Here is a 14,721-nt window from a genome sequence, read left to right on the forward strand (position 1 = left end):
CAAATGGAAGTCGATGTCATTGACGACCATGGACGTCCAAATTCCCCATTAATTTCCAATGGCATTAACATTGCATTGGGCCAATTTAGACAGATGACATTCAATTCAGTCAATTCTATTGATGCCAATGTACTTGGATTCCATTGACGCAATTGTAAGTCGATGCCATTGACGGCTATGGACGTCCAAATTACCCATTCATTTTCAATGGCAAAAACAAATGTCCCCAAATCAACAGGAAATGACCAGATATGACCCCCAAATGTCCCCGAATGACCTGATATGATTAGGACACGCCCCCAATTGTCCCCAAATGACCTGATATGACCAGGACATGTCCCCCAAATTACCTGATATGACCAAGGCATGTCCCCCAAATGACCTGAAAAGACCAGGAGATGTCCCCCAAATGAACGGATCTGACCAGGACATGCCCCCCAAATGTCCCCAAATGACCTGATATGACCAGGATACGCCTCCCTAAATGTCCCCAAATGAGCTGACATGAGTAAGGCACGCCCCCCAATTGTCCCCGAATTACCTGATATGACTAGGGCACGCCCCCCAAATGTTCCCAAATGACCTGATATGACCAGGACACGCCCCCAAAATGTCCCCAAATGACCTGATATGACCAGGACACGCCTCCAAAATGTCCCCAAATGACCTGATACAACCAGGACGTGTCCCCTAAATGTCCCCAAATCAACAGGAAGTGACCTGATATTGTCCCCGAAATGTCCCCAAATCAATCTGGGTGCACAGCAGACAGCAAAGCCCTTGAGTAATTGTTTGCAGGGCTGTACAGTGTGAGCGTTTTGCACGCATTTGAGCTTAAAAATAATTTGTTGCAAGTATAGAAAAAAAGAATAGGAGAACAAGTGTGAGCACAGATTTGACCCCTTTAATTTGGATTTTGCTCCTATAAAATATAAGAGATTTGAAGACGAATTGATCTCCGTCTTTTTAGCTAACAATATATCTTTAGTTATTGTAGCACTGGCAATTATTACAAGCTCTGCATGCCACCCTGCAATAGGTTGCCCAGTGTGAAAACGCTTTCTCTGCTAGAATAGGATAAAGAGCGCCAAAAGAAGCAACGGGCAGTTTCTCCTACAGAGGACTTAATGAGGATCTCTCTGGAGAGGCCAAGTCCAGAGGATTGTTGAATTCAGCCAAGCGTGATAGGCGACTTGGCTTAAATAAATGGGACAACAATGTTTTTTGTCTTTAGATACCAATATAGTGCACATTAGAGATGTGCCGATTACCGGGTTCAAGGTATACCGTGGTGTGAAAACGTCACGGTTTCAAAACCGCAAAAATTGTCCTTCCTATCGTCCCTACGGTATAAGCCATTTCTTATGTCCCAAAAAATGCAGGGAAAAATCCCACTGCTTGCAGCTGCAAAGCTCAACCCTCCCCGACCAGTTGTTGCTCAGTGTCAGCTACACGATGTCTGGAGGAGGTGAAACTCCTGTGTAATTAACAGCACCTGTTACTTACCTGTGGCACATAACAGGTGGTGGCAATAACGAAATCACACTTGCAGCCAGTTAAAATGGATTAAAGTTGACTCAACCTCTGTTCTGTGTCCTTGTGTGTATCAAATTGAGCATGGAGAAAAGAAAGAAGACCCAAGAACTGTCTGAGGACTTGAGAAGCAAAATTGTGAGGAAGCATGGGCAATCTCCATCTCCAAAGATCTGAATGTTCCTGTGTCTACCGTGCGAAGTGTCATCAATAAGTGTAAAGCCCATGACACTGTGGATAAAGAACCTCGACTAACATCCAAACAATTTCAAGCTGCCCCACAGTCCGAGGGTACAACAGTGCCAACCCGTACTATCCGTCGGCGTCTGAATGAAAAGGGACTCTATGGTCGGATACCTGGGAAAACCCCACTTCTGACCCAGAGACATAAAAAAGCCAGGCTGGAGTTTGCCAAAACTTACCTGAGAAAGCCAAAAATGTTTTGGAAGAATGTTCTCTGGTCAGATGAGACAAAAGTAGAGTTTTTGGGAAAAGGCATCAACATAGAGTTTAGAGGGAAAAAAACTGAGGCCTTCAAAGAAAAAAACACGGTTCCCACAGTCAAACATGGCAGAGGTTCCCTGATGTTTTGGGGTTGCTTTGCTGCCTCTGGCACTGGACTGCTTGACCGTGTGCATGGCATGATGAAGTCTCAGACTACCAACAAATTTTGCAGCATAATGTAGGGTCCAGTGTGAGAAAGCTGGCTCTCCCTCAGAAGTCATGGGTCTTCCAACAGGACAATGACCCGTAACACACTTTAAAAAGCACTAGAAAATGATTTGAGAGGAAGCACTGGAGACTTCTAAAGTTGCCAGCAATGAGTCCAGACCTGAATCCCATAGAACAACTGTGGAGAGATCTGAAAATGGCACCCTTCAAATCTCAGAGACCTGGAGCAGTTGGCCAAAGAAGAATGGTCTAAAATTCAAGCAGAGCATTGCAAAAAACTCACTGATGGATACTGGAAACGGTTGTTCGCAGTTATTTTGTCTAAAGGTTGGGCTACCAAATATTAGGCTGAGGGTGCCTATACTTTTGTCCGGCCCATTTTTGGAGTTTTGTGTAAAATGATTTTTTTTTTTTTCATTTTCTTTGTGTTTTTTAATTGCAAGCAAAAAAAAAAAAAAGAAAGCATTTGTAATTGCAATCATTTTCTGAGACAAATTGTGCATTATCTGACAGAATTGCAGGGGTGCCAATACTTTTAGCCAGCACTTTATATACAGTGTATATATTTTTCTTTATTAAATTCACACACTGTAATTCACCCATAAAAAAAATTTAAGAAATCAAGATGAACAAAAATCTGATACAGTTTTTGACAGAAATGTGGCCGGCCAATCAACAGAAAATGCCCTTAAAAGAAATTCATCCAAAATATACACGAAATCCCTCGAATTAAGCAGGTAGTGACCAAAAGTCAACGGGAAATCATGTGTAATTACTAATTTACATAATTCATTATTATCCAAAAACTCAGGAAATCAAGATGAACAAAAACTGTATACAGTTTTTGCCAAAAATATGGTAGGAAATGACCTGGAAATGCCCTAAAATCTAAATAAAATCATCCAAAATAAAAAAAGCCCCGAAATAAGCAGGAAGTGACCAAAAAAAAAAAAAACAATGGGAAATGACGTGTAAGTACCAATTTACATAATTCCTCCTCATCAAAAAATTCAGGAAATCAAGATGAACAAAGGTCGTATACAGTTTTGCCAAAAAAATGTGGCCAATGAACAGGAAATGACCTGTAAGTTCCCTAAAATCAAAAGAAAATCATCCAAAATATACACGAAATATCCCGAAATGTGTTTTTTTTCATTCTCTTTTGTGTTTTTTCATTGCAAGCGAAATAAACGAACATATAACAACCAAAGCATTTGTAATTTCAATCATTTTCGGGGAGAAATTGAGCCTGACAGAATTGCAGGGGTGCCAAAACTTAAGACCAGCTCTGTAACTGAAGTCATATACTATATGTGTATATTATTTGATGTTTATAATAAAAGTATTCTATAAGCTATAAAAATAAAAAATCTGCACTCTTATTTTTTTTTTAATTTTCAAGCACCTGTGGTCCTGATGAAAAAGCTTAGCGTACAAACCAATATTCGTGAAAACCTGAAAGCGGTTTTGAGTCCTCAATGGTTTCTGGTTTGGGGTTTTGTCATACATGATCTTGGTTTTCGCTCCGTTTGCCTATTGTCTTCTCATTTTTCAGCCAATAAGTCAGAAGGCAGGAAATCCCCAAACCTCTTCACAACTTCAGAAGCACATTTTAATTAAAACTGCTGCTGATTAGCCCATCAAATCTCTCAGCTCATAATGAGAACGGTTACAGGGAGTGAAAAGAATGGAATCTCTGCAGCACAACCAAATTATTCCCGATCCCCTCAGGGCTGTACGTTTTGTTGTTTTTGTTTGTTTCCCCTAGTATTCCAAATTCTAGCTTCGCATTGCATTTCCACAAACTGACATGGCATCAATAGCTCTCAGATGAAAGTGAAGGGAATGTGTGCGCTTTATCAAATAAATGAAATTTTCTTCTATGCTCCTGGGAAAAATGTGTTGTTTAGAAGTTGGAGAAGTGCCAGCAGGTAAATGAAAGTGTGTGTGTTCATAATACAAGCGATGGGTTGTTTGCTAGGTAATATTCTTGAAGTGAATATACTGTCAGGGACTTAGCCCTTTCTAATTGACAATAACATAAGCGCTTTCATTTCAACAGAAACACTGAACCTTGAATAAGATAACAAGATAGCAAATGTGGAAAAACAAGGCGATTTTGATTGATAGAGAAATGAGCAAATCAGTGATCTTGTCATATTAACATCCACAGAAGGGATTTTTCAACGTTCATTCCATTGTTCTGAGTTGAAACGGAGACTTTCATGATCATCCTAGCGAAACTTGCCTTGTTAAAAACGACTATTGAAAAAATTAGCTTCTATTTCTTTTGGGTTTTGTTCATTGTAGCTTCTTGTGTTCGGAGACTTGACTTTTGGCACTTTAGTTTCTTTCCTTACTGAGCAGCGGGTGTCGCTGAGCCTCTCCACCGGCACAAAGCACTCACAGCCGGACACACTTTCGCTTTCCCTCATTGAAAGACCAGCATCCGCCTCTGGTATCAATCGATCCTCGAGACTGATTTCTTATTTTTTTTTTTTGTATCAGGGCTAAGTCATTAATTGTGGATTCATAATTCAAAGTTAGCCGGTCGAGAGTAGCCTAGCCTTTTGACAGATTGTCCGCGACAGTGCAAAAAAAAAAAAGAAGCTATTTACAGTCGTAACGTAGATTGATTTCCTTTCCTATCCATTCATTTTCTCCCGCTTATCCGAGGTCGGGTCGCAGAGGCAACAGTTTCAGCAGAGATACCCAGACTTCCCTCTCCCCAGTCACTTCATCCAGCTCTTCTTGAAGGATTCCAAGGCATTCCCAGGCCAGCCGAGAGACAGACTCCCCAGCCACTTTATTCAGCGATTCTTGGAGAATCGCAAGGTGTTCCCAGGCCAGCCGAGAGACAGTCTCCCCAGCCACTTCATAAAGTCTTCTCAGAGGATCCCCATGTGTTCCCAGGCCAGCCGGGAGACAGTCTCCCCAGGCACTTCATCCAGCTATTCTCAGAGGTTCCCAAGGTGTTCCCAGGCCAGCCGGGAACACCGACTCCCCAGCCACTTTATTTGACTATTCTTGGAACATCCCAAGGTGTCCCCAGGTCAGTCGGGAGACAGTCACCCCAGCTACTTCATCCAGCACTTCTCGGAGGATTCCGAGGCATTCCCCGGCCAGCCAGGGGACATAGTCCCCCCAGCCACTTCATCCAGCTATTCTCAGATGATCCCAAGGTGTTCCAAGGCCAGCCAGGAGACAGACTCCACAGCCACTTCATTCAGCTATTCTTGGAGGATCCCAAGGCATTCCCAGCCCAGTCGAGCGACATAGTCCCCCAGCCACTTCATCCAGCTGTTTTTAGAGGATCCCAAGGCATTCCCTGGCCAGTCGGGAGACACAGTCTACCCAGCCACTTCATCCAATTCTTCTCAGAGGATCCCCATGTGTTCCCAGGCCAGCTGGGAGAGTCTACCCAGCCACTTCAGCTATTCTCAGAGGATCCCAAGGTGTTCCCAGGCCAGTTGGGAGACATATTCTCCCTAGCCACTTCATCCAGCTCTTTTCAGAGGATCCCAAGGCATTCCCAGGCCAGTCAGGAGACATAGTCTACCCAGCTACTTCATCCATTTTTTTCTCGGAGGATCCCCATGCGTTCCCAGGCCAGCTAGGAGAAATAGTCCCCACAGCCACTTCATTCAGCTATTCTTGGAGGATCCCAAAGCGTTCCCAGGCCAGCCATTAGACACAGTCTCCCCAGCCACTTCATCCAGCTATTTTCAGAGGATCCCAAGGCATTCCCAGGCCAGCCAGGAGACAGTCCCCCCAGCCACTTCATCCAGCTATTCCCGGAGGATTCCACGGCGTTCCCGGACCAGCCAGTAGACATACAGTGGGGAGAACTCCCCAGCCACTTCATCCAGCTCTTCTTGGAGGATCCCAAGGTGTTCCCAGCCAGCCACTTAATCTAGCTCTTCTCGGAGGATCCCAAGGCATTCCCAGGCCAGCCATGAGATGCAGTCTCCCCAGCCACTTCATCCAGCTATTTTCAGAGGATCCCAAGGCGTTCCCAGACCAGCCAGGAGACATGTACTCCACAGCCACTTCATTCCAATTTTCCTGGAGGATCTCAAGGCGTTCCTAGGCCAGTCGGGAAACAGTCTACCCAGCCACTTCAACCAGCTCTTCTCAGAGGATCCCAAGGCATTCCCAGGCCAGCCAGGAGACATAGTCTCCCCAGCGTTTCCTGGGTCGGCCCCACGGCCTTCTCTCAGTATGACCTACCCGGAACAACTCGCGCGTCCAGGTGGCATCCTAATCAGATGCCTATGTTTTAATAATCTGTATTGGGAGCTCCCAGATGTTCCCGCCCCTAATCTCAAACGTCTACATGCATAACTGTGTAGAAAAATGTAAGAAAATGTCTTGAGTTTAAAAAAAATAAAAAATAAATCCTCAGCCACTATTTTTGGTCTGAAATAAAAGAAGGGAAGAAGAGCGCAGTACTCCAAGAGAGGAATCACTTCACAAACTTATATTGATCGGCAATCCTACACAGTGTTTGGAGAGAAAAGATAGAGTAGGGCGGTAATGAGTGTTTGAAAGGATGGTGGTGGAGAGAGAGAGAGAGAGAGAGACAGACCAGTGTACGAGGAGAGCGAATGAGAAAATGAACAAAGATGACTTAAATGAATTTCAGTTGAACTAAGTGAATTCCAGCTGAATAAATTGGTTCGACCGACTCATATTTGCTGTAAGGGAACGGAGGGCATTACAGTGTATAAAGCCATTTTTCTTCAACACATATTAAAGAACTGTTTGGGGGGGGGGGAAATAAACTTTTATTATCCTTTGTCTTACATCACCTATTCTATATAGGCTCATAATCTTACTCTCCGTGGGTTAATTTCTCCTAGGGATCAACAGTGATTACAAGGCCATTGGTGCAAAGAGCTGCAGTAAGATGGCCAACCAAAAGATCGATTTCTCTTTTAACCAACTTAATTTAATGTGGGCTATTTAAACTGGCAGGGCAGGGAGAAATTAGATTGTATTTGCCGGCTATGGATTTTTGCCTCGCGCTAGGAAAAAAGAGCAAAATGGGAGTGTGCGTGTGGGGGGGGTTTACAAGCCCTTACACCCATTTGGACTCTCCGCGCACGTAGCCCAGCAATCAGAAAGCATTATCTTCTATTGATTATGCAATATTTTCCCAGATCATGTTGTTTTCATCTCTACTAAAAGTCTTAACTGGTTATTGATACACACTAACCGAGGGGAAGGGTGATGACGCCAGTGTCACTTTTCCCGCACCGGCACGCATACCAATGTCAGGTGATGAAGACAGGAAATTAATCATCTCCGTTAACGTGTTCCAAGAGAAATACAGCTTTTTTTTCTCACCTATATGTTGTTACTAGAGCTGGGAATCTTTGGGCACCTAACGATTCGATTACAATTACGATTCAGAGGCTCCGATTCGATTATAAAACAATTATTGATGCACCCCCACCTCCTTTTTTTTTTTTTTTTTTTTTAATTAAATGTTTTGTACATTAGTTCGAAAATTGTTCAAAAATCCTCTCAGGCTAAACCAAACTACTATTTCAGTATCAAGTTAACATATAGCAGTAAACAAATATACAAAAATAACAGTAAATAAAAAACTTCTGTAACAGCAGCTTTAAACTACATTCAATTAATTTAATGTTGAGAATCAACTGTTAAAGTTGTTAAAACTGCTCCCATTATTCCATTATTTCCCTTTTGTCTACTTTCGACATGTGAAAGTTTTAAAACTATTTTAAAGATAGATTCAAGTCAATATTTTACCGATTTAGGAGTATTTTAGATAAAAAGTTAATTAGGTTTGCTTGGAAGGTTCGCTACAACAGCCGTGCAGGGAAGTGTACTGCTTTAAGATGGCGGCCGTTTACTAATGCCCGCATCTAGCTTTTTGTAGATGTGCTGCTCACGCTACCGAATCAATGGTGCATCTAGTCTTATATAAATGATATCTACCATTACATTATGTGGACGACGTACTTTATAGCAGCTTTTTTTTAATGTTGTTGGGTTTTTTTATCTCGTGGCATGAGTTGGGCTAGAGCAGTGAGTTGAGCATTGGCATTACCCGAGGGGCCGGGTAATGAGAAGCATGATGTTTAGCTACTCTCGCTGCGTTCTTCCTCATTGCGCCCCAAAGACCGCGCGGCGCGCTGAGTGTGTTGTACTTCCGCTTTACTTGGCATATTTCAATAATCGGAATTTGGATGTTTGTGAATCGTTCTCGAATCTTCCATGGCCGAATCGCGAATAATCTAAGAATAGGAAATTTTGCACACCTCTAGTTGTTACATAAGTGAAATTTTGCTCAGGCTCATAAAAATAGGAACCAAAGGGGTGAAATCATGAAATGTTGTTTAAATGGAAATACTGCACAGGTAGTCCCCGGGTTACGAACAAGTTCCGTTCCTACGCTGGCGACGTAAACCAAATTTCTGCGTAAATCGGAATTAACATTTTAGGTACACCTACAAAAAAAACTATCCAAACAGTCCAAAAGTATAATATTTTCTTTAATGATGGACATACAATGCCCTCTGGTGGCAGAGTTGGGTCTGGCTGGATTGTCGCCTTATATGACTGAGTAGCAGACTCAAACGTCTGCCATGGATAAAAGACAGCTGCGCTCTGGTTTGGCCCACTTAAAGCTGTAAGTTGTTTCAGCTATTATATGTTTGTCTATGCATTTGTAAATAAGTTTACATCTACAGTTTGTGAAGTTACGTTTGAGCGTTTTGCTATAAGAGTTGTAAATACGTTAGCATTCGTAGCATCAGTGTTGTTTCTGGTAGCCATTTTAATTTTTGTCTTTCGGACGAAAATACTTACTCTTAGTCATATTTTAGTCATTTCAACATGTGTTCGTCTTCGTCTAGTTTTAGCCGACAAGTCTCAAAATGTTTTTATTTGCAATTAATCAAACTCACCTGGACACCAACAACTGTATGTAAAATGTTTTCCAAGAGTTTAAGAAGACACACAGTCACCGCGCTAAATGCTAATGCGGTGTTTAGCCTTCTGGCCACCTTAGTCTTAACCCTTTGTACTGACTCCATTTTGAAAGGTTTAAAGAAGGCTCACCGAAAACAAGTTGACAATTTATTCAGGTCAACAGCGATCAAAACGGCAATGAGAAACACTCAGGCGGGGAGGCAAGGTCACCCTATCACACGTCAACAAAAGGTTCCCAAGAAAAATGACAACGCTTAGTTAAACATTCAGCCTTTTGAAGGCACTCGCGGGCCGGGCTGTGGGCAGGAAGAAGGGTGTGTTTGGGCGTTGTTTAGGATTATTGTCTGTTTGTGGATTGGACAGGAGGATTCGGGAGTTACTGTTGTCAGGGCAACGAGAGTTCAAATTGTCAAAGAGGCTCTTGCAGTCTTATCAGTCGTGTTATCCATTGGATATCGGTCATTCTCCAGGGTTCCTTGTGGTGGGACAGGGCGTCCCGCCATTTGTTCTGTACTGTCCGGGAGAACTGATTGCGAGATTTGGTAGTGCAGACGTGGGCTTGTCAGCGTCCATTATGCTCAGTCAGTTGCATGACGCACACGTTGGGCTTCCGTGATAAGAAGGCGTCATGTATCTCTTATGCCCTATATTCTGTTTGTTTTCCTTAAACTATAAGTGCTTTTTTTTTTATATTGGGTATGTTAGAGGAATACAAACAATAAATACGAGAAACAATATTATTCCCTGATTGATTATATTAAGTGTGTTGGAATAATGCAAACAGACGGTCCCTACGAGAAAAGGTACTATGTCCACCATTTTGTCTAACATTTTTTTTTTGGTCGCGTTAACAGTACCTTTTTGTACCTCACAGTATTTATTTTTTACTTCATTAATATGACGTGTTCTGTCCTCACTAATGGTAAAGTTGTGCTTTTTGAAGCTTTTGACTTCCTTCACTTTTGACAATTTGACAACAAAACTCAAAACGATTAGTTAAACATTCAGTCTTTTGAAGGCCCTCGCGGGGCGGGCTGTGGTCAGAAAGTAGGGTGTGTTTAAGCGTGGTTTAGGATTATTGTCTGTTTGTGGATTGGACAGGTAGATGCGAGGGTTGTGGATTTTGCTACCTCAGCGTCAAAGGGGCTCTTAGAGTCTTGTTAGTTGTGTTATCAGGTGGATATCTGGCGTTCTCCAGTGTTCCTTGTGTTGGGACAGGGCGTCCCGCCATTTGTTCTTGACTGTCCGGGAGAACTGATTGCGAGAGTTGGTAGTGCAGACTTGGGCTTGTCAGCGTTCATCATGCTCAGTCAGTGGCATGACACACACGTTGGGCTTCCGTGATAAGAAGGCGTCATGTATCTCTTATGCCCTACATTATGTTTGTTTTCCTTAAACTATGGTATAAGTGCTATTTAATTTATATTGGGTATCTTAGAGTAATACAAACAGTAAATACGAGAAACAATATTATTCCCTGATTGATTATATTATGTTAGAATTATGCAAACAGTCGATCGGTAAATACGAGAAATGGTACCATCTCCCTCAGCTGTCATTTACGGCGCCAGATGTCCAATCCAGTCTAAATGGACTGGACGTGTAGCGTCGTCAATAGAACTCAAACATGAGCATTCACAGCCAGTCTTCCGGATTTAAATTAATTTGACATCTAATTAAAGCAGTAACTGCTCTGTATACTGCTTTACCAAATATGTAGCACGAGCCCACCGCTACACACCGGCTTTGTGAATCACATTATTCTTTCAATGCCAATACTTGGCCCGGAAGGGGCATATTTAATGGTAACACAGCTCATTAGATAACAGGGCTCCGACACATTACCACCTCATCTTTGTAATGGACACTAAGAGCGTTTACAGGGTAGGTGAAGGGTCCGTCCGGGCTGTTGTTAAATTACCAATGCAAAGCTGAAATATCATTCACCTTGAAGGGTTGTTGGCGTTTTGGAAAGGAAAGAAAGATTAGCGTGCACGGAACACTTCCAGCATCTGTTGCCATAGCTCTCTGTTTGTCTCACACTTGCTGCTTCCCTGATTAATGGCAGAGGCTGTGAGTGTTGGATGAAAAACTAAAATAAAACTTTAGGCGACCTCAAGTCAGCTTGTCCTTAGCTGAGTGTTGCACCCACACCATTTTTTGGCTCCAGATACCCGTAACCTGTGTTTACCGATACTATATATTCTATTTGAAGTGGGAGAGTTGTACTTGAACGAACAAATGTTTAAAAAATGCATACAGGTAGTCCCCGGTTAACGAATGAGTCCCGTTCTTATTGAAGGAATCTGACCTTTAAGTCAGATCGCCGGAATCACGCCAGCCAAACCGCCGGACCCGCGCTGGCAGAGATCCAACGACCCGGGCCGGCAAGACACCAGCAACCCGAACAAAAGGCCAAACTCTGCGCATTCACCTCAGACTTAACCCTTTACTGGCAAATGTATCACATTTGATACACCTAAAATTTCATGATTTTGAGACTATTTCAGAATTTTGACATTTCTTTTTGAAAAAAAAAATGATGGATTTAAGTCAACACATGCATCTGCAGGTTCATGAGAAAAGAAAAAAAAAATGATTTAGCAAGGGTTATAGATATAAGAGCGCTTATTACACATATTAATTTTAACTTTTCTTTTTACAAATTTGAAAAAAACGGTTTTATTTTTGAAATTATGGGATTCTCTGATAATTGCTTCCTGTTGCAGGTATTTAAGGGTTAACCCCTGATACTGACTCCATTTCGAAAGCTGGAAAAAGGCTTCGAAACACAAGTTGACTATTTATTCTGAGTCGACAGCAACCATACAGCACAGAGGAACCCAGGTGAGGATCCAAGGTCACCAAATCACAAGTCAACAAAAGGTTCCCGAGAAAAATGGCAACGATTAATTAACATTTATTGTGCCGAAATTTTCCATTTTTGCTGCAGGCCTCCCCCCCTTTGCAGGACTGATCTATTCCTCTCAAGATGATCGCTGTCTCCATTGCAATGCAAATTGTTTTGCTAACTGTTGTGTGTGAGGGGGAGGGGAGTGGCCGATAGGTGGTCAGCATTGTCCTGCAAAATGAGCAAACTCAGATTGCAGCCAGAGTTTGCAAACTGTAATAAGTTTTTCGTTTTATTTTATTTCGTCAAAAATCCCGTTTGTCTTTTGAGCCAAGAAACAGTTTGAATTTGCCGTAAAAACTATTTATTATCATAGCCTGTCATATTATGAAGGTAATAGTTGCATTAGACGTATTTCTAATGAAAATCCTTTGTGAATGGGAATTTGATTGTAGTCTACACACCAATAATGAAAATTTCCTCTGCAAATATCAAATATTCAGAGGAATGAAATTACCACCCCAAACAGTTCAATTTCAGTTTTGAAAAGCAACACAGAAACAGAAGGTATAACTTCAAAAAGATTTTTTTTATTTCACATAAAGATGTGCAGTCTGACTGTATAAGAACAAATCGTTACATATAAAATGGAGAAATTAATGCTATATTTGTCCTATCTAGCAGTTTCCACATTCCCAAGGGGAAGCTTTCCTACATTTGCCACAGGTAAATTTGCGGCAGTGTATACAACGTTCAGTACTTTTGTTTTTATTGCAGAGTATGGCCACTTGACACTAAGTCTTTTTGTGCTGAGAAACTCTCATCTCGCGAATGTCCTGTTTGCGCTCTTTAGCCTGTGTCTTTTCCTGCATGTGCCTGTTTTTGAGCTCCTCCGAAAGCTTCAGCATGAACAATCGGCGACTTTCTTTGGAACCTTTACATGCTGTGTACAAAACATGTGCATTTGTCGCAGTCATGCCAAGAACGTTGTAAAAAACAGCGACGGGCCACCTTCTTGTTCCTACGCGCACAGAGTAGTTGCGCAATTTCTGATCCATGATGTCAACACCACATTTGAGATGGTTGTAATCAACGACAGTGTTTGGTTTTTGTTTTCGGGTGTCCACAATTTCCACTTTCTGATGCATGGTGCTCAAAAGACAAACAGATTTTTTTGTTGTTGTTGCATACACAGTCAGCAAGGCATTTCCAGATGTGAACACCAGTGTGGAGTGCAACTGGAGCCCCGAGGTTTGCTTTGCTGTTGCTGGTAGCTCCCGACGATTTTTGTTGATGGTACCAAGCAGAGTCTTATTTTTTTCCAGGAGCCTGTTAGCCAATGACAGGGAAGTGAAGAAATTGTCCACCGTAACAGTCCTTCCCTGGTCCATAAATGGTTCCATCAATTTCAGAACAATGTTCTCCGACAGCCTCTCTCCCGTTGGACGAGTGGGGTCTTTTCCCAAGTAAGGGAAGGCATTGCACATGTATTTAGTCTCCAGATCTGCTGCAATCCAAAACTTTATTCCAAACTTGTCAGGCTTAGATGCAATGTATTGCAGAAAGGGGCAACGGACCTTTGATGGAAACAACTTCTCATCTACAGTAATATGCTGTCCTGGCCTGTAGGATGATATACAGTTCTTTACAAAACTCTTCCAGATGTCTGAAATTGCTGCAAACTTGTACCCCTTTATGCGATCCTTGCGGGTGTCCTTGTCGTAAAATGCGAAGGTACCGCTTTATTTCAAGAAAGCGGTACGGTTCTTGTATGGAACCGATGTAACCCATGGCAGCTCTTCGAAAAAGAACTGCTATGAACGCCATCAGCTCGGAGACGCTCATCTGCCAGTCGGAATTTCTTCTGCGGCCCTCGAGGACTGCATTCTCTGATGGTCAGCAACATGGTCATATCCAGCAAACAAAGGAAACTTTGAAGGCGACTTGTGATTTTTCGTTTTGCTAACTCTGTTGGCCCTCCAGAACCATTGAAGGTTTGTGGGGTTTCAGGAGCAGTAAAGTCTCCAATTTCCCGGTGCAGCCAAACAGTGCCATCTTTCCCCTTCTCTGTGGATCCAGGCGTTGTACCAACATCCCCAACTTTTAGTTTTTTTTGCTCCGAGGAGGGTGGACATTGACTGTGTATTCCTCTTCATCTGATGAGGACTCAGTGTTTGAACTGTCCTGCTCAATCACATAATTTACTACTCGTCTCCTGGTGGGCCTTTGGAGGGGAGGATTTAGTGGTGCAGAAGCACTCACATTCTTCGCTGAATCGCTCTCATCACTTGAATCGGTGGAGCCATTTTCATTCTGAAATGCGATTTTTCCAAAATTTCCTCCATCAGATTCGCAGTGTGTAAGTGGGAGAGTATGGGAGGGGCTAGTAGGTGGCCACTAGGTACTTGAAAGGTACTTATGCACTACTTATGATTACAAAGGAAGGCAGTTGATGTACATTGTGGGGGAGAAGGTGCTCAACACGTTGAAAAGGGTCTGGGGGGGTTGGGGCTTGGGGGGTGGAGTGCAGAATACATTCTGCATTTTGGCCTATCAAGTGTTAAACATTCAGTCTTTTGAGGGCTCTCGCGGGGCGGGCTGTGGGCAGAAAGGTCAGTTTCGGCATCGTTTAGGATTATTGTCTGTTTGTGGATTGGACAGGAGGATTTGAGGGTGATGGATTTTGCCAGCTCAGCATCAGA

The sequence above is a fragment of the Corythoichthys intestinalis genome, chromosome 21 (assembly GCF_030265065.1).
Source record: "Corythoichthys intestinalis isolate RoL2023-P3 chromosome 21, ASM3026506v1, whole genome shotgun sequence".
NCBI classification, from domain to species: Eukaryota; Metazoa; Chordata; class Actinopteri; order Syngnathiformes; family Syngnathidae; genus Corythoichthys; species Corythoichthys intestinalis.